The sequence below is a fragment of the Macaca mulatta genome, chromosome 15 (assembly GCF_049350105.2).
Source record: "Macaca mulatta isolate MMU2019108-1 chromosome 15, T2T-MMU8v2.0, whole genome shotgun sequence".
Taxonomy (NCBI): Eukaryota; Metazoa; Chordata; class Mammalia; order Primates; family Cercopithecidae; genus Macaca; species Macaca mulatta.
In genome coordinates, this window is record NC_133420.1 from 120,527,633 (window position 1) to 120,552,293 (window position 24,661).

A 24,661-nucleotide genomic window follows, 5' to 3' on the forward strand; every position below is an offset into this window, starting at 1 on the left:
CTCAGAACATCATGCCCACTACAGATCCTCAATTCGTGGTTCACTGTTTGTACACAGTAGGCACCCAGTAAATATCTGTTAGTCAACACCAAACCAATCCAAGGTCTCATCTTTGTTCTGGGGAATAGAGAACCTCTGCTTGGGTCTCCATTCTTCCAAGTCAGGTTGTTGGTATAGGTGTGGTTGACCCCCTTAGAAAACAGTGACTATGACCAGCCATGGCGGGAGGATCCCAGGGCAGGGTGCTGAGCACTGTACTTTCTCCACTAACTGTGCACTTGCTTGGTTTAGGCTCTTCCTAAAACAGAGCCTGAGACAAGAAGTTTCCAAGGAGTTTATTTGGGAAGTGATTATAGGATTATAGGGGTGGGGAAAAGAAGGGACTGGAGGATGGGCATATTATCAAGGGGGAACCATGGCAGCCCCTAGAAGATTCTCTCCAATGCCCCGTGCCTGGTAGTCTCACTCTCCTGAGGGGTGGGAGCAGAGGTTCTTCTGCTGCTCCACTGGCTGTTAGCCCCCTGCACTCCGGGCTGTGCTTGTAGGGCCTGGCAGGATTCCCTGGCATCAGAGTGCCCTAGGGACAGGATGCTGACAGGTGAACCAAGCTTGGGCGGGGCCATCCTGCACCAGGAGGCTCTGAGCTGTCCAGAGTATCCACAGCAGCTGCGGCTGAAGTTGGAGGTGGACTGGCAGAAAGTGACTTTTGTCACCTGAAGGGTCAGCCTCCGAGGTTTGGGGAAGGTTTCTCAACGTCTCATACTGTCCATTTCAGCATCTATCACGCAGGGGCTTCCAGGGGAGGGTGGCAGGGCCAGCAGTGGTAGCCTCCGGCCCCACCTGGACCTACAGAGTCAGAAATCTGCGTTTAAGCAAACGGCCCAGGGCATTGTGATACACACTAAAGCTTGGGAACCACTCACCTAGAACTGCTTCTCTTGCTGTCATCCCATTCTCCACAGTTAATCCTTGGGTGCATATTTATTGATGTCCACCATGAGAGCGGCTCTGTGCGAGGCTGCAGGCAGACACGGGCAGGAGACAAAGTCCCTGTCTTCACAGCCCCACAGTGTTTGGGAGGGCAGGGAACACATGGGCTGTCCCTGTGTGGACAGGGCTGTGAATGGGGAGGGCTGGTACTGGTGGAGCAGAGAAAAAGGAGAGGCCCATCTCTGAGCCTCTACCACACACCAGCATCCTGAGAGGGTTGTGAAGCCAGGCCCTCCTTCAACTTCCTACCAGCTCTGCGAAGGGGGCCCTGTTGTCCCATCTCACAGCTCACCATGTTGAAGCAGGGACCACGCAGCAGTCTCTGGATGAGGGAAGGTCTGAGCAGAGCTTTGGAGCATGATGAGAGGTGACCCAGAAGATCCAGGACAGGGTGGAGGGAAGGGCTGTAAGAGGTGGGGCTGGCACCGCTGGTGCTGTGTTGAATCACTGCCCAACCACAAGAAGCAGCCACCTCGTAATGTTGTGTGACGACGAAATGAACTCCGGTTGTGTTCAGCCACTGCCAGTTAGGCATGATTTAGTGGAAAAGTGAGCTCAGCCTGATGGATTACAATACATATGGAACACTTATGAGGATCGATGTGTCCAAGACCACATATCAGAGTCCTAAGAACGCAAACATGTCTGGTTGGACAGCTGCCTGTATAATGGGCAGGGAGCTGGAAGAAAGGCATACCTGGGAGGTGGGCCCTGAGCTTAGCGTTGCATGTGCTGAGCTGGGTAGGCTAAAGGGCTGTCCACAGAGAAGCAGAGAGCAGGGGTCTGAATCCGGGAAGCAGAAGAGAGGTCTGGGAAGAACACCCAGGGGTGGGAGTTGCCGGTATGTGGACGATGAGGTTGTCCAGGAGAAGAGGGTTTAGAGATAAGCCCCCATGCACCCCAGCACTTCATGGGAGGACAGAGGAGAGCACCCACAAAAACAGAGGAGTGAGCGGAGCTGGAGAATACTTCATGAGAACGCAGGCAAAAGAGCTCTCGCAGAAGCCTGTAGTCAACAGTACCAAGTGCTGCCTGGGCAGGATGAGTGAGGAACTTAAAAAGAGCCCTTGGTCTACATGCAGGGATGTCCTAGTGGGAGGAGTCATTATTTTATTTTTACTTTTTTTTTTTTTTTTTTTGCTGTGGGCATAGCCAGAGATGAGGCCTTCATGGTGTGCAAGTGGCTGAGGCCTGTTGGCGTGCTAGAGTATCATGATGTCTCTGAGGAGACAGCCTTGAATAATTAAACACCAACAGCAGAGCTATGAAGATGATGAGCAAGGAGACAAAGGCCTGGGCTCAAGCTGAAATCCTCTACTTACCAGCTAGGTCGCCTGGGGAAATTGCTTAAGCAGTCTGTGCCTCAGTGTTCTCATCTGTAAAATGGGATGATAATAGGACTGATTGCACAGGTTACTGAAAGATTAACTGAGCTAATATGCATCTACTGTGCAGAGCAGTGTCTGCAAGCAGTAAGTGGGCAAAGATGTTGGCGATCACCCTTTTATTTGGTAGAATTTCACTGAGTTTGGGAGATGACATTGCTCAGTAAGACTCTATTTTTCCACAGTCTCCTTGTTAAGAATCACCAGGGGCACTTGCTAGAGACTGGATTTCTGGGTTCTAGCCCAGATGTTCTGCCTGGATTCACAGGGAGATGATCCTGGGACTCTGGCTCCAGCAAGTCCCCAGGGATTCTCATGCTTGGAGCAAGAGAGCACCTCTGCTGGAACAGAAAGGGCACATGTTATAAAAAAGGCCTGTGCACAGGGCCCTAGAGGCCAGACGAAGGTTGGGAGGCCTCATCAGAGGAAAGGCACTATTGATGTGATTTAGTGAAAGGGAAAGGCCGTGCAGGAGTGATGTCAGCAGGACGGTGGCCTAGGGTGCTGCAGACCCTTGCTCCTCTATGGAAGCACCAGGTGAGGGGCAACACATGGTCCCAGGTTGCCCTGTGGGACTTCCAGGAACTGGTTAAGGATCTGCAGCAATCACGCAAACTCCCAATGAGGACAAAACCACACTCAAAGCAGCAGGAAATTTTGTGGCATTTGGCTTACCTCTGCCCCACCTCATCCCCAGCACAGTCAGGAGGAGGCCACCCTATTCTTGGTACCTCCCTTGGGATACAAGGCAAAGACCGGAACATGTTCACAGCGTTCTGGCTTGTCTGTGGGCTGCCTGTGGAACTGGTTTCGGTCCCACGCATCTTGGAGTGTTGATGGGAAGACCAGCCTGCTTGGGATATCAGGATGGAGACCCTGGGGGCAGTACTGACTGCTGCCATATGGCAGGGGGTACCAGCACAAGGATCAGGGAGAAGAAATAAAGCAGAAAGTTGAAGGCCTTCAACAGATGCAAACATGAGGGAGAGATTCAGACATTCCCAGATACACAACATATAAAAATGTGTGCCCACCGTGGAGCACCTAAATACATAAAGTGAATGTTAGCAACCCTGAAGGGAAAAATTGACAGGAGTACAACAGCAGTAGGGAACCTCAGTACCCCACTCTCAATAATGGACAGATCATCCAGACAGAAAATCAAGAGGAAACACTGGGCTTGAACTACACTTTCCACTAAATGGACCTAACAGTCATACACAGAACACTGCATCCAACAGCAGCAGAAGGCACATTCTTCCCAAGGGCTCACAGGGAATGTTTTCCAGGAGAGATCATATGTTCGGCCATAAAACTAGTGTTAACAAATTCGAGATTGATATCACATCAAGGATCTTTTCCAGCCACAATGTTATGAAACTAGAAATCAATCAAAGGAGGAAACTGAAAAATTCACAAACGTGGAAATGAAGCAACAAGCTCCTGAATAACAGTGGGTCAAAGAAGAAATCAAAAGGGAATTCAAAAAATATATTGAAACAAATGAAAATGGAAATATCACACATCAAAGTTTATGGGATGCAGTGAAACCATTTCTAAGAGGAAAGTTTATATTGATAAATGTCTACATTAAGAATAAAGACAGGTCAGAAATAAACAACCTGACTTTACATCCCAAGGAACTAGGAAAAGAACAAATTAGGCCCAAGGTTAGTAGAAGAAAGATAAAAACAAAGACCAGAGCAGAAATAAATGGAATAAAGACTAGAAAAATATTACAAAAGATTAAAGAAACTGAGAGTTGGGTTTTTGAAAAGATAAACAAAATTGAAATACCTTTAGCTAGACTATGATAGAAGTCTCAAAATAAAATCAGAAATGAAAAAGGGGACATTACAACTGATACCACAGAAATGCAAAGTATGATAAGTGAAAATTATAAACAATGATATGCCAATGAATTGAATAACATAGAAGAAATGGATAAATTTCTAGAAACACACAACCTACCAAGACTGAATTATGAAGAAATACAAAATCTGAACAGACCAATAAGAAGATTAAATCAGTAATCAAAAGAAGATTGGATTAGTGATCAAAAATCTCCCAACAAAGAAAAGCCCAGGACCTAATGGTTTTACTGGTGAATTCTACCAAATATTTAAAGAAAACATAATACTAATCCTTCTCAAACTCTTCCAAGACATTGAAGAGGAAGTACCACTTTCAAACTCATTCTATGAGGCCAGAATTACTCTGATACCAATGCCAAAGACACTACAATGAAAGAAAACTACAGACCAATATCCTTGATGAATATTGATGCGAAAATCCTCAACGAAATACTAGCAAACAATTGAACAGCACATTAAAAGGATCATAGACCATGACCAGGTAGGATTTCCTTCCGGAATGCAAGGATAGTTTTCATGGCACTCCTTATGGAAAACAGCATGGCATTTCTCAATAATTAAAAATAAAATTAGCATGTGATCCAGCAATTTCACTCCTGGATATATATGTGAGAGAACTGAAAGCAGAGTGTCAAGAAGAGATATTTGTACACCTAAGTTCATAGCAGTATTTTTTTACAATAAATAGCCAAAAGGTCATTTCCAACAGTTAGGTGGTGGAAATGGGGAGTTAGTGTGTAATGGGGACAGAGTTTCAGTTTTACAAGATAAAAAGAATTCTGGAGATGGAAGGTAGCTATGGTTGCACAACAATGTAAATGTACTTAGGCCACTGAACTCTATATTGAGAATGGACAAGATGATAAATTTAGTGTTATGTGTATTTTACCACAATTTAAAATAGTTACCCAAGTGCCCACTGATAAATGAATGAATAAACAAAAGGTGGCCTATACGTTTTATGAAATATTATTCAGCTTTAGAAAGGAAGGAAATTCTGACATGCTACAACATGGGTGAACCTTAAAGGTATTATGTTAAGTGAAATAGGCCAGTCACAAAAGGACAAATACCATGTGATTCCACTTACACAAAAGCTCTTCAGTAGTCATATTCACAGAAACAGAGGTCAGGATGGTGGTTGCTAGGCGCTGGGGGAAAGGAAAATGGGGAGTTAGTGTGTAACGGGGACCGAGTTTCAGTTTTACAAGATAAAAAGAGTTCTGGAGATGGAAGGTAGTTATGGTTGTACCACAATGTGACTGTGCTTATGCCACTGACCTCTATATTGAGAATAAATAAAGTGGTAAATTTCACGTTATATGTATTTTATCACAATTTTTTAAAAGTGAATAGCCTTGAAAATGGTGAGAATTTATTCAAAAGGCAATGGAGGGGTCTCCAGACATAAGGGGGAGTGTGACATGTAATGGTAATTCTGCACGTGTACAAAACACGACTTGGAGGAAGAAACCCCTGGGAGCAGGGGGCCCAGTCAGGAGTGAGCCTAGAGGTCAGTGGTTCTCAAACATTCAGATGTCTCAGGATGGCTGGGGAGCTTGTTAGATGCAGGTATAGGTGCCCCGGGGACTTGCATTCAGTGGTTCTAGGGAGGACCTGGGAATGCACGATTCTAACAAGCTCCCAGGCGATGCTGATGCTGCTGGTCTAGGCACCCCAGTTGGGGAACCACTGGTCTAGGGAAAGGAAGGGGGTTATCAAGAGATGCTGGAAGGAAATAGGGCAGCCAGCCCAGGGGCAGAAGGGTCATGCCCCGACCATTCCTGGTGACCTGGACATCTGGCCTGTTCTGTTTATACTAGTGAGCTTCAAGGTTGACAAGAAGCCACATGAGGTGGATTTACTTACTACCCACTCACCAGAGCGACATCAATGCATAAACAACCCCAAATGATCCATTTCCTGGACACCCCAGGTTCAGCAAAACTTCCACCACCTGGCGTCTCTGAGAGGCTTCCTTATGCTTTAGTAACCGCTTTTATGGGCCTGGTGGGAGCGACTCTGACCTCAGGGATTGCTTTCTCGTCTGTCATGTGACCTGGCATGATAGCGGTCTGCACCCCATGTGCTTCATGCCTCTGATGGTTTTGAGAGCTGAATGCAAGCGGCTGCCTTAAAAAACTCAGAGTTAATAATTCTCCAAGGCAGAAGCCAGCATTTGCACCCTGGGGAGGCCTGATTTCAGATTGGATGATTCCACAAAGCGTGCCGGGAAGCCCGTGCGACATCTGGTCCCTGGCAGGGTTTCCGGGAGATGTAGGCGACTGCTGCTTCCTCCTTTCCCATCCTGGAGAAGTGTTACGACTCCAGTGACCCCTGCAGCTGCTGAGAAGATAGCAGACTGTGCTCTGGGGTCTTCCAACGTCAGAGCACACACTGGACAGGATATTGGAATGCCAGGTTTGTTAGGGCCAGTCCTGCCCCACCTGGGAGCTGGTAACGTGGTCACACCAGTCTCTTCTGAGCATCTATAATGTGGGGTGGGGGTGGGGATAGGTTTTTGGCCTGAAGAATGTCTGTGTAGCACTCATTTCCGGGGACCCTCGCCACTGGGGAGCTTGTGCAGATAAAATCCACCCTCAAACAAGAACATCTCTCCAGCAGCTGGTGGTGGACAGGCAGGCATCCAGAGACTGGAGCAGATGCTTCTCAGCTCTGGCCAGTGAGTGCCCTTTGATCCCTGTGCCCCAGCCTGGAGCTTCCAGGGACCCAGGAGACCTTCCTTCCCAGGTTCCTTCTTGCTCTCCCTGCTCTGTCCTCTCCCCATGGCTGCCTCCCCTTGTGCCATGGCTCAGGGGGAATGTCCTTCCTATTCCCAATGGCCACCTTCTCGTCCTGATGGACACGTCTCCACCTGTTTCTCTATGGAGCGTGAGCATCAGGAAACCCTCTGTGCTCCCAGTGAGGTTGCCGGTGAGTGGAGTCTGGCTTTGGGAAGCATCTTGAGTGCATGAAACTAACAGCACCAGAAATTTCTGAACAGCACCTGTCCTCTATGGTGTGGCGAGTACCACAGGGAGAGCCCCAGTTCTTGGCACACCATGGGCATGTAGCAGCTGTTTGTGGAACTAAGGGACAAAGGTGTGACCTGCAAGGACACAGTGGCTTTTCTTCTGTTAGGAGAGCCCAGAGGTGCTCCTTAGGCAGGCCAGTAATGGGAGCTGAATGAGGGGAAGGAGGAAGAGGATGGCTTTGCTTCCCTGTGGTAAGGGGGTCCTATTCCCTAACGGCCCTCAGAAATCAGCATTCATACTTGGCAAGGAACAGCTAACCTCCACCTTGGGGAGCGTAGGCTTGGAGAGGGTGTGCCTACTGCAACCACTGGCTTTCTAAAGAATGGGCTTTCTTTGCTGATGCTGGATCAGACGTACTGAGACATGGCCACAGAAGCTCTGCAGCTTTATGGATACGGAAGGTGGGTGACAAAGCCCTGGAGAGGGGACTAGGGTATCCTAAATTCTGAAATTCATCCCCAGATTCACAAGCCCCCATGTGGAAAAGGGAGAAGGACTGCTCGCGTGGTATATGGCCTTGGGTGCAGTGACGGATGGCGCACACCTGCCCCAATGCCCTCCGCCGAGGCTTGGAGCAGTGGCCTCACCTCTGCACGACCCACCTGCAGGGTAAGGGGCTAGACAAAGCTATCTCAAGTGTAGGGGGCACCAGGGCAGAGGGCCTGGGAAGTACTGCCAGGATAACTAACTGAGGACCAGTGGTTAGGGCAGGGGAGCCCTGCCCGGGTTTCTGTTCTGTCTCTCAGGGGCTGGTGTGGGGTGGGGAGATCAGGTGCACAGTGAGGGGTGTGGCTGTGGATTGAACATAGCATGGTCAGGCTTCTGTCTTTTATTATTTATTTATTTATTTATAATATATCATAGTTGTACATACTTTGGGGGTACATGTGAGGCTTTGATACCTGTATAAAACATGTAACGATCAAATCAAGGAAATTAAGATCTTCATCACCTCACACGTTTATCTTTTTTTGTGTGTTGGGTATGTTACAAATCTTTTCCAGCTACTTTGGAATATATGGTGAGTGATTGCTAACTATAATTTCCCTACTATACTATCAAGTACTAGAAGGCTTTTGTCTTCATTAGGATAGAAACTACCCAAATATGTACTTGGAATATAAAACATATGCATTTTAATCTCAGCCTCATGCTTATGAAAAGAAAGGAAATTGAATAACCAGGGATGATGTTTAAGTGCGTGTCTGTGTAAACATTTAAACATATGTAGAAAGGTATTTTCAGCAAGCATATAACTTGGGAATGCTCTGTGTCTGAATTCTGAATGCATGCAATATACTTTCATCTAAGGAGAATATCATCAGTATTATAAATATGAAGCCATAAAAAATTCTGCCGATGCTTTTAGGGACTGATCAACGCACTGTTTTCATTTGAAATTTTCCAGCTTATGTTGAATCATTTTAAGAACCACTTTGTAAGCACACTTTTGATTTTGAAATTGGCTATGCACTTATTTTGGAAAGGATAGTAACTCCTTTGAATAGAAGCGAAACGCATGAGGTCACATGTTTCTATTAGATGCCTCTGTCTGGAGAACACGCTATTTACAAAACCATGACACTGTCTTACATGGTGTTATAAGGGTTAACAAGTTTCCCCCTTAAGTAATGTCCCCAAGTAAGTGATCAAGTCCTGTGCTGCCAATGGCAGATAAGAGACATTAAGATAAACAGACTGAGAGGAAATAGCCCTAGAGTTCAACAGGAAGAATCCAGCCTGGCTATTAAAAGCTTTTTGACAAGGATGTTCTAAGACCGGCTGGACAGGAGCCGGTGGTAAAGGGGTGTGTGTCTCTTTTCTTGGAAGACCAGCAAGAGCGGAGCAATAGGTGTTAAGCAGGGAGAAGCAGGCCCTCCTGCCTCAGCTGGCCACTTCCTGCAGTCCTTTAGATAAGGAGCTTAGATGTCATTTTTCCAGAAGTATCCCTCACCTCCCAGACAAGAATAGGAGGCCCAGGTTATACTCCAAGTCCCTCCACAGAACCCACAGCCAGGCTTAGCATAGGGCACCTTGTGATTTCTTGTTTACTTCTCCGCATTCACTTGGCCATCAGCGGGGCCGCATCCTGGTCACCAGTGTGTTCCTGCAACACCAACACTCAAGATTCATTTCTTCTGGCTCACACAAGTTCAGCTGGAAGCCTTCTGCAGCTCCTTTCGGGCCAGTGTGCTTCATGTCTAATAACAATAATAATATGAGCACCCCTCCCTTCAGCCAGAGTTAGCAAGGCTCCTCTGCTTGGGGCGTTGAGTTTCAGGTGAAGAAGAAATACTGGATGAAAGAGATGTTCCTAAGTTTTACTTCCACCATCAAGAGGCAAGTAAAGGGCATCACTGTGGTATGAGGGGGGTGATATCCCTGGTGTTGGCTCCCACGGCGATAGGGGAGGCTCGGTCCCTCGTGCCCTCAGCCAGGAGAGTGGAGATGCCACCTGAGCTTGGATCTGAGGCAGTTTCTGGGAGGAGATTGGTGGGCCCTGCTGCGGCAGCTGACACCAAGCTTTCCATCCATGCTTCTCGCCTCTGCAGCGCTTCTCCATTTTCCACGGCCCCTCCTCTCGCCAGGACATCCCACACTCCCCTCCCGCCCCTTTCAAATAGGTTGCATTTGCTGTTAGAAAAAAAAAAAAAAAAATGAAGCCACTTTGGGAAGCGGAGGTGGGCAGATCACTTGAGGTCAGGAATTCAAGACCAGCCTGGCCAAGACAGAGAAACCCCATCTCTGCTAGAAAAAAACAAAAACAAAAACAAAAACAAAAATTAGCCAGGTGTGGTGGCACATGCCTGTAGTTGTAGCTACTTGGGAGACTGAGGCATGAGAATCGCTTGAACCTGGGAGGCGGAGTTTGCAATGAGCTGAGATCGCACCACTGCACCCCAGCCTGGGTGACAGATAGAGATTCTGTCTCAAAAAAAAAAACAAAACAAAACCCTGAAGCAACCTTCCCTTCATCCCACCAGCCTGACGTGGCTCCCATCTCCTTTTGGTTCCTGGATCTCCTAGGTTCCTGGATAGAATGGCCTTGCTTTGCTCCCATTTTCTCATCTCCCTTCTTCTCTTCTGCCCCCTCCAAACTCAGCCCCATCCCCGTCTCTCTGGAGATGACGTACCCAGTGCACGTCGACATCTCAACAGGCCCCTCCAGCACATGGCCTCCCCGGCCCCTGGTTTCTTCACCGCACACTTTCTGTAAGGGACTTTTGGGGCACTTCCCCAGAGCAGAAAACGCAGCTGTTAAATAGTTGCCAGGCAATTGAATCATTGTGAGCAGTGATGAATTCCTGTCCCACAGGAGAGGAATTTTACTTTTGTCGTGGGGAGTGGGAGCTATTCATCCAGGGTGGACGGCGGTATTAATTATTGTTGCTGCCAATTCACACGGCAAGAGCTGGGCCTCATCTGCACTCCTTTCCTTCGGTTTTCCCTTCCGAGGAAGGCAGACTTGTTGGGAGAGGACGCTGCAGGCTGAGCCTCACCTCAGCCGGAAGCATCTGGGCTTGCAGAGTTGCTGGGCCAGAAGGCCAGGCCTAGAAGAGGGCAGGTGCTTGAGATGTGGAGCTGCTGGCAGGGAGCAGCTGGAGCTGGGGCTGGTTCCTAGTCTCCTCCTCTATTCACATCAGTGTCCTCCCAGCTCAGAGGCTCAGGTGGGAAGCCTGGAGTGAGTGAGTGAGCTGTGCCATCTCCAGCCCCTCTGGCTTCTTCAGGGAAGGTCGCAGAGAGTTCCTCTCCCCCTCAGGACCACACACACAGAGGGGTGAGGGAAGGGGGATTGGTTAGAAAATCCGGAAAAGACAAAGGATTCCAAAAGCTGAATTTGAAGGAATAAATTTTGTGAAATATGGCCTGCTAGCATTCGTTGCCACTTCTAGTGGCACTAGGAATTGTTTCTTTCCGACAAGGCCAAAACACCCTAGGACAGAAATTCTCAACCACGGAGGGAGTGGCAGTTGTGCTCCCAGGAGACGTGTGGTGATGTCTGGAGACATTTTGTGTGGTCACAACTGGGAGGAGGAGTACAGCCCAGGCAAGCCGCTAAAGTCCTGCAGCGCACAGGGCGGTTACCTGGCAATTTTCTGCTCCCAAATGCCCATGGTGCCAAGGTTGAGAAATCCTATCCCAGAGCAACTGAGCTGAGGGCTGGTCCTTCCTAGTGGACAGGGCGACTTTCCACAAGGCCAGGCCTCAAGCCAAAGGATCTAAGGAGAAGAACTCTGGCCATCCCACTCAGGGAGGTGGTAAGCATTTGTCCTAGTCATAGCTCCCTCCCTTCCTCATGCAGCTCCTGATGCCCTCAAAGACTGGACCCCAAACCCCAAACCCAGAAAGCAGCACACACGCACTGGGTGTGTGGGTCCACATCAGGTCAGCGTGAGGGCACTTCTCTTCTTGTCTAACAAGGTCAAGGGACACCTCACGGTCAGCCCGGTGGGAGCCTGGAAATAACTTGTACATTAGGATGACACTGGAGCAGGGCATCAGGGTACCCACTGGGTAGCAGAACCTCAGAACTCAGTGCCCTGAGACTGGTTTTCATGGGTCAGGGATTAGGGCAGGGCATGGCTGGGCAATTCTTCAACTTCAGGTAGCATGGCTGAGCCAGCACGCTGGCACTCTTTCAGAAAATGAGTGTCTGGGAATCTAAACTGTCATTATTTTCGTGTCTGGTGCGTTGATGGGGTGGTGGCAGGTGGGGATCAGCTAGGGCCATGGCTCAGAGAGCTTCGGCACAGCCTCTGGGGGTGGTCCACTTCCCGACGTCGGCTTAGGATTCCCCGAGAAGGAAGAGGATGTGGCCATTTCCAAACGCCTCGGCCCAGAACCTGGTGTCATGTCTTGCCACTTTTGCCAGACTTTATTGGTCAAAGTAAACCCTGAGTCACAGAGATTGAGGGCAGGGCACGTCCACATGCCCTTGGTGGGGGCCTGTGTCAAAGGACCGGTGGCTGTCTCTCATCCCTCATTCGGAAGCTCATCCCAGAGAGGAGGCACAGTGTGCTAGAAACAGAGAGGCCCCCACCTCAGACAAATGGGTTTTATTCCTCCTCCTAGGGTGGCCGAGTGACATGGAGAATGGTGCAGGCGCAGGGCATTCGTGCATCAGAGGGACCCTAATGAGGGAGATCAAGACGCATGTAAGGAGCTCAGCTCCGGCACAGATGCTTTTCTGTGGCCAGGGTGTTCCCATTCCATGGTTTCCTGGTAGCCTCCCCAGCCCTGCTCCTCTCCGCTTCATGTGTACCTCACCTCTACCCCCCATTAACATAAGGACCGCCTGACCTTACGGAGCAGCCATCGAAGTCAGAGCCATCCCACCCACTTCCAGCAATGCTGCTCCCTGGCCAAGAGGGCCTCTGCCAAGCACTGCCCGGATCAGAGCTGCGGTGCCTGAGCCTGTGGAGGATGTGGGGAAGCCGTCTAGGGCAGAACAAGCTCCCTGCCTGCTCCTTCTGCAGTGTGGGGCATGTCATGGCCAAAAGGACTATTTGGAACACTCAAGGAGACTTTGTAATGGGCCAAAAGGGAAAGCCAGTTGTGATGGAGACGGTGTTATCATTAGTGTTGTGGTGGAAATGCAGGTGGGAAGTCCTGTGGCTTCCATGTAACCCTGGCCTGTTCAGAGTGTGCGACAGTGTGGGGTGTGTTGGCGCTGAGTGCTGGTTCTGGCAGAAGCCTGATGCCCGGCAGCTTTTCCAGGAACTGCCTGCCCCTGGGGTCCTGAAGACTGCTCAGGACTTGGGACTCAGATCTGCCCAAGGCTTCTCTTCCTTCTCTGTCTTCCCTCCTCCTTCCCTTGCAGGCCTTGCTGAGGCTCCTAAATGAACTTTGCTGTCCATACAGACCCATGTTAGCTGGAAACATATTTCTGGTCACTTAAATCACTACTGATTTGCAGCCAATGAATAGCTGCTGGCATGGAGATCACAGGCGAAGGGAAACAGCAAAAACATAAAGATGCCTGAAGAGCTAGCGGTAACTTCCAGAGTCATTAACAGAAACTTAAGAGATGCTAGGCCTTGCCAGGATGGCTGGACGAAAAGTGCCCTTTTAGAAAAGCTGTCATTTCAACATATGATTATGGTAAAGTGTCTGCCTGTAGAAAATATTCATACATTAAGCTATTTAAAAAGGTGTTTCTCTTTTCTTTTCTTTTCTTTTCTTTTCTTTTCTTTTCTTTTCTTTTCTTTTCTTTTCTTTTCTCTTTCTTTCTTTCTTTCTTTCTTTCTTTCTTTCTTTCTTTCTTTCTTTCTTTCTTTCTTTCTTTCTTTCTTTCTTTCTTTCTTTCTTTCTTTCTTTCTTTCTTTCTTTGAGACAGAGTCTCGCTTTGTTGCCCAGGCTGGAGTGCAGTGGTGCAATCTTGGCTCACTGCAGCTTCCACCTCCTGGGTTCAAACGATTCTTCTGCCTCAGCCTCCCAAGTAGCTGGGATTGCAGGCATGCACCACCATGCCTGGCTAATTTTTGTATTTTTAGTAGAGACACGGTTTCACCATGTTGGCCAGGCTGGTCTTGAACTCCTGACCTCAGGTGATCTGCCCACCTCAGCCTCCCAAAATGTTGGGGTTACAGGCGTGAGCCACTGCTCCTGCCCTCACATTTCTTTTGATAATTGCATTTCAGAATAACCTTCTCTACCAGTCATGTAACGTCCAGTACTCTCTGTGACATTTGGTCCAAAGACTTCTGAGCTGCACACATAAGATTTTAAAAACTGGCCCCTTCTCCATCCCTTCTTCTCTAGCCCTGTTAAGTAGGTAGCTAGCCCAGGAATTGCAGGTTGAAAGTATTCATTGAAAGTTAGATTTTACTAAGTAAGCAGGCACATTTTTTTGAAGCAAGAAAATCCTTCAGATGATTAAAAAACAGCAAATAAATTGGTTTTCCTTTGACTTCAATTTATTTTGAAGAGATAGAGGACATGGGTCATGGCACCGAATTCCCTGCTGTGTGTCCCGTGGATGCTGAAGAACGTTGGCCAGATGCTTTTTTCTAAGCAGATCCTACCCCTGCTTCGTAGGAAGGGACTGGTGGGAGCCAGCCTGGGTCACCCTGCCCGCTCTCTGCCTTGCCCTCTGGAGCCAATCCTGTACCTTTCTGTAGGTGACAGTCCAGCCCCAGGGACTCTGCTGCCTTTGTGCTGTGTTTTCTGTGAATGGAGGCACGGTCCAACATGCACAAAAACATCAAGGCAAAGGAGAAAACAGCTCTTCAAATGCCCTTAAAGACCACACCATGTCCTGGCGATTTTACATTCAAGTCCTAGCCCACTTTGTTTGTTTCAGAACTGGAGCCTCAGTGACAAACGGCTGAGGCTTGGCAGAAAACTGTGTCCAGGGATGCTCCGGCCTCTTTCCTGTACCTGTGCCTTTAAGGCAGGTGCTGTATTTACTCGACTATTTGCTCTCACAGTGGAAAGTACACCAGAGGCTACTAATGTATTTACTTTAGGGAGACCAAAGAAATGATGCTGAGAACATCTCACATGATATGTGATTGTGTGTTTGGTGTGTCTATCTCCTTGATGTATGTTCTACGGAAAGGAAATCAGTGCACGGGCCCTTAGGAAACGCAGAGGGAGGTGAGCAGCAGTGCGTGCATCCCCACCCGCACAGTGGGCTTGGGTGCTCTTGCGGCTGTAGACCTTGCTCCATGAGGACCCCTGTGCCCACTTTCCTGAGCACACGCTTCTGAAAGTCCCCAGTGCAGCGCTGTGTGGGTGCTCAACGTGGGTCTCTACCACCTGGCTCAGAGTCACCCCGAAAAGCTGTGCACGACCAGAGAAAACAATAAGCTCTCTTTCCTTGGAAGAATGGCTGAGGGGCGGGCCACCTTTTAATTACCTTTTCCCTGTGAATGGTCGTCTGCTACAAGTTGCTGTGGCCAAAAAGAGGGCCCCTTAGTGGACTCATGGGGCCTGGAAGGTGAATGCTGGGCTGATGTTGAGGGATTAAGCATTGATTCCTTAAGGCCTCAGGCAGCTGCAAGCCTGGTGACGGCTCTTTCATTACCCGGTGGAGGGACGGCATTCTATTGAATGCATCCACACAAGGTTCTGTTTGTGACTGCACCAACCATGTGCGGCTTACAGAAGATGGCGAACAGACGAGAGAGATGAGGGAAGGTGGTGGTTCTGGGCCCTTACTACACATTAATTTGAGCCTCTGGGCTGGGACCTGGATGTCACTTTGTTTAAATTTTCAGGGTGATTTCCAAGTGTCTCCAGACGTGAAGACCGCTGCTGAGTGGCTTCTAGTGGATGGAGGTGATGTGCATAAGTCCTTCTGGTTGAAGACCCCCAAGCCAGACCCTTGGGGAGCCTTTCTTGGTCTTCTTGGAACCAGGTAAATCTACTTCTGACGGGCCACTAAGAACACTCAAGGGGTGATGATGTGCCAGGGTGGTTTGTGCATATGTTAAGTTGAATTTTTTTCTCATGTCTTTTCTCATTAAAGATATAATACGACACAACATAATACAGCACAATATAATACAGCACAATGCAATGCAGTATGACACAATACAACACAATGCAGTACAATATGGTACAGCCCAGCACAATAGAAGAGAACACACACTGCAACACAACACACTGCAACACAACACGCCACCACACAGAAGCCAGGCCTTTGCACTGGGTTTGTGTTACTGAGCCCAACAACAGCTCTGTTCTAAGCTTTATCTGCACAATTCTAAACTCCCTGAGGAGGTATGTGGGTTCACCCTGAGGGAGCAGGGTAGAATAGAGAGAAAGCACCTCTGGTTGGGGGTGAACTGGGGACAACCAAGGGGACAAGGAGAGAGCCCAGGACGGAAGGGTTACCTCTAGGGTCTCATGGGTTACAGGGGCTTACAGTCAAGGCGTCCTGGGAGGTGGCAGGGTTTCAGAGAGTCATTGGCTCATGGGGCTTTAAGAGGTTGGACCCCAGGCTTACCAGGCTGGGCCCACAGCTGTCCCCATGCAGGCTTGGACAACAAAGGAGGATGTCTACATTATCCACCAGAGCCAACTGACCATCAAAGTACTGCCCCTAGTGTTCCTGATTGGTTAGGACCCCAGTGACTGAGGACTCCTTGGGGCAAAGCTGTTAGGCGGTGTCCACTAAGGCTCATCAAACACCTACCACGAATGCTCCATGACCCAGCAACCCCACTTCTTGAAATATACCCAAGGGAAATAAGTGCATATATCTGCCAAAAATGTGCACAAAGATGCTGCAGCATAAACAAATTGTGGCTTATATCATGAGTAGCAACTGTCTGGGGTCAGTGTTGCATGGGCAGTAAAAGGAATTTACCAGGACAGTTGTAGGTAGAGAAAGGCTGATTTATTAGAGAAAGTAGGAAAGTACGTTGCAAGAAAAGAACGGGCAAATCAGCAAGGGAGGAGCTGACTGCAAGGAGACAAAGGCTTGGTGGGAATTTTATAGGATGATGCTTGTGCTGGAAAGGGTGACTGCAATACTGACAACACCAAGGCATCTGTCCCCCAGCAGGCCTGGGAGCCTGGGAGTGAAGGAGGCTACCCGTCTCACTCCCTGTGGGGGCCCATCCTATGGTGTAGTAGGAGCTTTGCTAAGTGTTTCGGAAGGTCCGGTGGAGCTGGGACTCTCTCAGTGTGCAGGAGCTGGGAACTCAGGAGTGCCTCTGTGTGTTACAGTGACATCAGGGGTCCCAGACAGCCCTGGCAGGCATCCCCGCACTACTAGGCACCTGCCTGCTTGCCAACAGGAGCCCTGGGCCAACGCCTGGACCAGACTCTGAGCATTCTCATTACAGGGTTGGCCAGCTTCCAGGCCTTGCTCAGCCAACAGCCTCACCTCAGGTCCCTATCCCCGACCCCCTGCCTACAGCAGCCTCTGTGTGCTGGGGCCTGGACCCCCAGGAAAACCCCATGAGACCCTCAGCCCCAGCCCTGTGCTTTGGGGCATACCTCTGAACACCTGCAGCCGGCTTCTCACACTTTCCTGGACACCAAGTCACCCCTGGACCCTGTGGAAATGTGAGTATTGACTCAGAGGGTCTGCGGCAGGCTGGAGCCTGTGGTTTTAACCAGCTCTTGGGTGCTGCCATCGCTTTGGTGCAGGGACCGCACTCTGCGTAGGGAGTGTCTGGAAGGCCTGGCGAGCCACCACGTCCCTGCTAAACAATGATAAACACATACACTTCTACCTGCAACAGCAAGCCCATGCATACAGGAGCATGTGTGCAACCCAGTGCAATATTTAAAGAGCCATCAAGCAGATGGCACCGTGAGAAAGACTCCCTGGGCCACAAGTGTGCAGGCTCGTACCCCTGAAGCCCTGAGCAATTTTCCCATCACATGACCCGCCCCACTTCCTGAGTTTCCGGGCTCTCGCTGCATCTGGAGGTCTGCTGGGGTCAGCTGAGGCTTCCCTTTGCTTTGGAGGCCACGTGGGAACTGTTCCTGCCCAGGCCCCGGAACTTTCCAAGCAGCACCTCCAGCTCCCCTCACAGTTCCCCCAGGGCTATTTTTAGGATCCTATTTTTGCCCTGTTTGAAGTTCATGCTGACTTCACCACCTAATTAGAAAGGGCAGCTCCCTGGAATTATCTGTCCCACATTCTACTCTGTGTACTGTACAGAGCAGAGGTGATCAGATGTCCCCCAGTTGGGGCCAGGTGCCTGGTGACTGTCCCTCCTTGCCCGGGCAGAGTGTCTCGGAGCCCACCCCAGTGGCCAGGCCTGAGACAGGCCCTGGTTCTCTTTCTCCTGCCTGCCTGTGCTAACACAGCCTGCCTGCACTTGCTCCTACGGTGGGGTCCCAGACCCACCTGACTCTATCCACAGCCCAGAGAGAGGTTGCAGGAGGCAGAAGGGGGATGCGGCTTGTGTGGGGCCTGCTCTGGCCAGGTCAACCTGTCAACAGTGCTCTGCACTCCCCAGGGAATGGACTGTCCCCACAGGGCTTCCACCTGCTGGGCTGGGCTGTCTCTCCCAGCTCTTCTCACCTGGAGGGCTGTGGGCTCACACTGGAGTCTTGGATTTCTGTCCTGATGCTGCAGGTCTGGGAACCTGCACTTGAGAGTCTCAAAGTCCTTGGAGGGATGCCAGGCCTCCCTCTCGCCACCCCAAACCCTGCCAGAGTTCTCTGAGCACCATGAGGCAGCATGAGTGTGGAGGGTGGACCGTGGGCCCAGGGAGGACTGAGTTTCCCTCTCTTGTTTGTCATTTTCCATGTGATGACAGCAGGTTACTTACTCCTAGAAAGCTCAGTTTCCCAAGGTTAACCTTACCCATCTCATGGGGATGGTGTGATCATTGAATAAGTTAATGCACATAAAGCCTCAGGCATAAAGTAGACAAGTAAAAAAGGTTATTTCTTCTCCAGTTCATCACTGTCGACAGGTCTGACTGTCATGGATGTGGCATCATGGGTCGGGCTGAGGACCTGCCAGTGTGCTCTCTGGAGCCCCTTCCTGACTCCTCAGGGCAGTGCTGAGCTGAGCATGGGCCCCGAGGATCTTGTCTCTCCCAGCTCACCTGTGACCTGGGCCACCCCTGGACGGCCCCAGCCTCAGTTTCCATCTGTGAAATGGGAGAATCCTCCTCAGTTCTCCTAGTGCTGCTCAGAGGCTCCTTAAGGTAGTAAATTAAGCAAGTGTCTGGAGAATTTTGGGGGACCTGGAGCCCCCACACCCTCATGAAAGCTTGTGAGGTCCAATCCCCCTTTCAAGGTATGAGCACAGCCTTTCCTAAACACAAGGAGATTCTTCCCAAACTGGATTAACTGGGGCACCCCACTGAACTGGAAATAAACTCTACTGATTGGGTTGAAAGCTGCCCAGAGGTGCCCAGTTTGGGAGGATCTCATCCACACAGGGGATGGCTCCCTTCAGCATGGCCTCCTCTGGACTTTCCACGGCCGCTGTCACCATTTCTCTGAATATGACATCTCCGGCCTGGCACTGGGTCTCTCTCTACCCGGCTGCAAACGTGAAGAGAGCCAGGACTATGCCTCTCACACGCACGTCGCCTGCAGTCTCAGATGCTTGGCAAGCAGTTATTAGTGAACAAAGAGCACAAAAGACAGGCGTGGCCCAGCCCTCTGTCCACACACAGGGACACAGGCCCTAACTAGTCCTGCCTCCTCCTGCCCAGGTCTCTCAGGAACACTCCACTTCACTCGGGGAAGCACCTGATGGAGAGGTCTGGGCGATGGGGCTGGGCGAGCAGCAGCCCTACTGCACATCCTCCTGCTCTGGGCAGACCCTTGAGCGCCTCTTGGATGCTGAAGCAGGCTGCTTACAAAGCCAATGTTCCAATGTTAACAAAGGCCCAGCCTGAGGAAGGTGATAGGATCTGCTCCCGCAGTGCGAGCCAGCCCAGGCTGGGCTGTGTTCAGGGCATCCAGGGAGGAGGCCTGAATTCTACAATTAAAACGTAAACGCAGGAGCAATCTAAACAACCAGGCTTGGGCATGTCCTGTTTGTTGTGTAAATCCATGAGTCTGGTTCGCATGGCCAAATGCTCCCTGACAGCTGACTGCCAAGTTTCTGTTAGGACGTGACCTCCTTCAACCCCGGCCTTGTTTGGGTTTATGCTGGGGTTGAAGTCTGAGGAACATCTAGATGGGGGCCTCCTAGAGTGTGGCCTGTCACTGTGTCCGGAGGGACATGGGCAGACCATCTCCCCGGGCGTCCAGGCAGCGGCTCCCCGAGGCCTGGCCAGCTCCTCACCTGCTCCTGCTGAGCGTCTGTGCCCGCGGCAACCGAGAAGTCCTGTGTGTGCCCTGCAATTCTGCTGCTTCTTAGAAGCTGTGAACAGGCAGAAAAACTGCTCGACAGCTTCCGCACTGATCTCTTGCTCTGTCCTTTTTTTCTTCACTTTAATTTTTTTTCTTCTACTCTTTTTCTGTCAGGAAGCAGTCAGCAGCCATGTGAGTTACACTGTGGAGGTCTCCTGCCTCGGTTGGAGAGGCCCTCAGTGCATGTTTAGGAACTGCAGCCAGCTGGCCTTCCCCTCTTTATTCAAAAGTCGGATTCCTCCTTACTGCTCGACAGACCCCCCAGAGTGCCAGCTGTGCAGGGCCCAAGGCTGCTGAGGGCAGGGGAAGGCAGCTCTGGCAGCTCACGAGGGCATCCATGCGCCCCCCTGCCATCTGCGGAGCTGAAGTTTAAGGCATCCTGTGGGCCCCTACCACACCTGCCTTTGGTGACAGAAGGGCAGGCGTATGCTCAGTTCTTATCCTGAAGCCTTCCAGCTGGCTACTTCATCATCCGTACGAGTCCACAGGACTGCGGGGACAACAGCTCCCGAGGCCTAAAGACTCCTCGTCAGTCAAGTGCGGTGGCAAGTGCCTGTAAGAGGAGCTACTCGGGAGGCAGAGGTGGGAGGATCGCTTGAGGCCAGGAGGGGCAACATGGAGGGAAACTAGCTCTTAAGAAAAAAAAAGAAAGAAAGAAAGAAAAAAGTTAAAAACGTTTTATGAAAAAGTAAAATTTAAAAAAGACTAAATAAGTAAGTAAATAAATAAAATGGGTGAGCCCTGCCCCCTGCCCCTCCCAGCTCTGCCGTGTCCCCGCACACATGGGTTTCACTCACAAGGGCCTCCCTCTGCTTCTCGGGGTGCCTCACCCTCGGCAGGGCCCTCCCCAATCTCTCCTCCCCACTCCACACCTTCTCAGCTTCTCAGACTGACTTGCCCATTGCTCCATGGCCTTTTTTTTTCTTCTTTTTTTTGTGTGTGTTTGTGAGATGGAGTCTGGCTCTGTCACCCAGGCTGGAGTGCAGTGGGGCGATCTCAGCTCACTGCAAGCTCCACCTCCCGGGTTCACGCCGTTCTCCTGCCTCAGCCTCCCAAGTAGCTGGGACTACAGATGCCCGCCACCACCATGCCTGGCTAATTTTTTGTATTTTTAGTAGAGATGGGGTTTCACCATGTTAGCCAGGATGGTCTCGATCTCCTGACCTTGTGATCTGCCTGCCTTGGCCTCCCAAAATGCTGAGATTACAGGCGTGAGCCACCGTGCCTGGCTGCTCCATGCCATTTTTTAAAAAATTATTTTTTCGCCTTTAAAAATTACTGCAAAGGGCTTCAGATCTACATGCATAAGAAAGGACATACAGAGAAGAAGGAAGGCCACCATCTGTGGTCCGGCTACATCCTGAAGTCAATCAGGCTGGTGCAGGTCCAAACTGGCTGCTTAGGATCAGCTCAGGTATCATAAGGGCCAGAGAATCTGCTTCTTTCCCCCTGCCCCGAGCATGGATGTGCCCAGAAAGTGGCGCAGGATAGGTGAGCTCCAGAGGGGAGGAGGCCATCCCAGCAGGCTGAGGATGGTGCGCAGGATCTGGAGGGTGTGACACTCCCTCCTCCCCTCCGGGGATCAGCTCAGTCCCCCATCCCAGCCCCGTCTTGCCCTGTGCGTGTGAAGATCCCCTGCCTCATCACACAACTTTCTTTGTCCTATTTCTCCCCTTGTCAGGTGGCCAAGAACATGGTGTACAGTTCAGAGAGCCTCTCAACGCGTTGCTTTTAAGTTGAAGACGGGGCCAGCCCAGGGTATCAGCAACCTCGGCCCCTGCTCCGTGCACCATTGCAGGCTGGAGCTGTGACCTTTCCCCAAAACCACCTGGGCTTCTCACACATAGAAACGGGGTGACCTCCTAGATGGGTAGACACGCTGCCCTCCAGCTGAGGGTTGGGGTGATGAGATGGGCTGAACTCTGTTCCCCCAAATTTGTATGTTGGAGTTGAACCCAGGACCTCAGAACGTGAGTGTAGTTGGAGACAGGGTGATTAAAGAGGTGAGTAAGGTAAAATAAGGTCATTATGGTGGGCCCTGATTCAATAGGACTGCTGTCCTGGGAAGAAGAGATTAGATACACACAGAGGGACCACCATGTGAGCGTGCAGGGAGCAGACGCCATCGGCAAGGCGAGGGGAGGCCTCAGAAGGAACCAGCCCTGCCGACAGCCTCGTCTTGGACATCCAGCCTCCAGAGATGTGAGATGATACAGCTCTGCTGTTTAAGTTGCCAGGTCTGTGGCACATTATTACCGCGGCCTCAGCTGACCCGCACAGATGGTCTCTCGGTGAAACTGCCTCCCCGTCTGCCTTCTGTGCGTGCTGGCAGGTGAGTGAATGAGCAGACAGCTTCGTTTCCTCCCCAGGCCTGAGCAGGCAGCGGCTGCTTTCCAGGGAGCAGCCCCACCTCGCCTCCCAAGCCCATGCCTGAGGCTGGCCTTGCTATATTTGCCACCAAGATTCCTCAGGGAGCATGTCTCTTCAGGCGCTCCAGGCCCCCAGTCTCAGGACCCAACTCAGCATCCAGCCCAGATTGTTGATCTGTCTATTCCTTCCTAAAACACCAATTATTTTGGAAGGAGCCCAAGAAACTTTCCACTGAGTGTGCATGACAAGGGGATGAAGGAAAAGCACCCTCCTTCGGCCATTTCTGCAGGCCCTGTGCTTTGCAGAAGGTGCCTCGGAGTCCTTGCCAATAGACTTATGCCCAGTGCCCCAAGGGACCAGTGTGTGTCTCTGCCCAGAGAAGGCGGGGAGAAGGAGGAGGTTGGTTCTGCTCCAGCTCGAGGTGGACCTGGCTTTGGGACTGTCATGGGACCAGGGAGGTGACCTTGTATTCAAAAGTTACCACATCCATAACCCAAACGACCTTTCACCTTCTGTTTTTCTGCTAAGTGGCAGTTAAAGCAAGGAATACGATCTCCACAGGTTGTGTGTCCACAGCAGTGAAGGAATCGGGGTTTGAGGAATTATTTGGAGATTGTTACCACTTTAGAGTGACCAACCCGGGCTTCTAAGAGGAACAGTCGGCTTTCCTTCTGGCTGTTCATGTACACGCTAAGTGTATCCTGAAACTCAATGATTAAGTAATATAGTGAACAGAAGTGGTGATTCTGGGAGGGAGAGGACCACCAGGAGAACAAAGTGGGGCAGCTGGGAGGATGCCAGTTGGAAAAGAGGTGGCTGTGTGGGTGGATCTCTTGAGGGCCTTGCAGCATGCTGAGATAGAACGAGCAGCGGAGGCAGCGGGCACAGAGAACAGCCGAGGGGAGGTGACATGGGAGTGCTGCTTTACAGGATGACTCAGTGAGCACAGAACAGTCTAGCAGACAGGGACACCGTGTGCAGAGTCACGGAGCCAAGGGGGCCTGGCACAACTGGGAGCCAGCTGGGGCCTTGCCTGCCATGCCGTGCCATTGTGCAGAAACTCTGGGGAAGCGTCCTTTGGGAGCCAGCGGGGAAGGGCATGGCCTTCCGTGGCTGTGACAGTGCCCCACTGGCACTGTTTCCACTGTCCACCCCAACTGGCCGTGGACTGTGATTATTCTATAAGGCCCAAGACACAGGGCACGAGGAGTTCTGCAGAACAAAATGTGGGGCCACAAACAGGTGTGATGGTACATTGTTAAGTGTCTCCAGTTTTGGGAGCTGATGACACCTTGTGGGGTATGCACACCCACCCCTCAGGCCTGACCGCCTTCCCTCCTGCCAACAGGCCCAGCACAGCTGTCCAGGGATGCCGCCGGAAGCAGCCGCAGGCCCCTACAGGGCCATCCTCCGGTCCCTATCCTGCCCTTTCCTTGACATCCCACGTTCTCCAGCGGTGCTGATTGGAGCAGCGTCAGAATCCTCTGGAGGGCTCTGCTGCCCCCACGCCCCAATTTTCTTATGTAATGGCTTTGTCTGGGGCTGGTACTTGTTTTGTCAACAGGATCCCAGGGGATGTTGATGGTGCTGGTCTGGGGACCGCGCTTTTGACAACCACTGCTTACAGCAGGACAAATCATGTGCAAATAACACAACAGGCCTCTGCATTCATTTCCTAGGGCTGCTGTAACAGAACATGCCAGTCTGGGTGGTTTAAAGCAACAGAAATGTTTTCTTTTCCAGTTCTGGGAGGCAAATACCAGAAATCGAGGTGTGCATAGGGTGAAGTTCCCTTCATCTACAACAGAGCAACGGGGAATCCAGCCCACGTGTGCAGTTCAGCCTGGGGCAGGGTGGGGCCTGCTAGAAAGCCGGCCAATTCTCCCCGCCAGGCAACTCTCTGGCCAGGCCCTACGGCCACTCACATCCAAGCTGTGTCCACACTCTTGGACACAGCTGCCTCCTGACCACCCAAGGAGCATACAACTGTGCAAGATGTGTCTGAACCGGAAAGGCCTGAGCAGGCCACGGAAGTGGCCAGAGCATTTGTGCAGAGAACAGGGGGGTCCTTTCCTGGAAGGGAGGGGTGTGGGCTCCCGGGGGGGCCTTCTGAAGCATGGGACCCCGGTAGAAGCTGCTCCTGCTCCTGTTTAAGGAAAATGAGAAGCAGCACTCTCCCCCATCTCCACTTGCCAGGCTTCCAGGCCATGATTCCCTTGCT

At 50.8% G+C, this 24,661-nt stretch overlaps 2 long non-coding RNA genes across 2 annotated transcripts; both read left to right on the forward strand.

Moving 5' to 3' along the window:
* The first annotated feature begins 6,426 nt into the window (after positions 1–6,426).
* LOC144334820 (uncharacterized) lies at positions 6,427–16,355 on the forward strand. Its single transcript, XR_013405061.1, has 3 exons — positions 6,427–6,670; positions 7,747–7,893; positions 15,507–16,355. It is a non-coding gene; the product is annotated as an uncharacterized LOC144334820 (long non-coding RNA).
* A 3,235-nt stretch (positions 16,356–19,590) lies between these two features.
* Positions 19,591–24,095, forward strand: LOC144334821 (uncharacterized). The gene is made up of 3 exons (XR_013405062.1): positions 19,591–22,402; positions 23,002–23,123; positions 23,789–24,095. It is a non-coding gene; the product is annotated as an uncharacterized LOC144334821 (long non-coding RNA).
* The last annotated feature ends 566 nt before the right edge of the window (positions 24,096–24,661 follow it).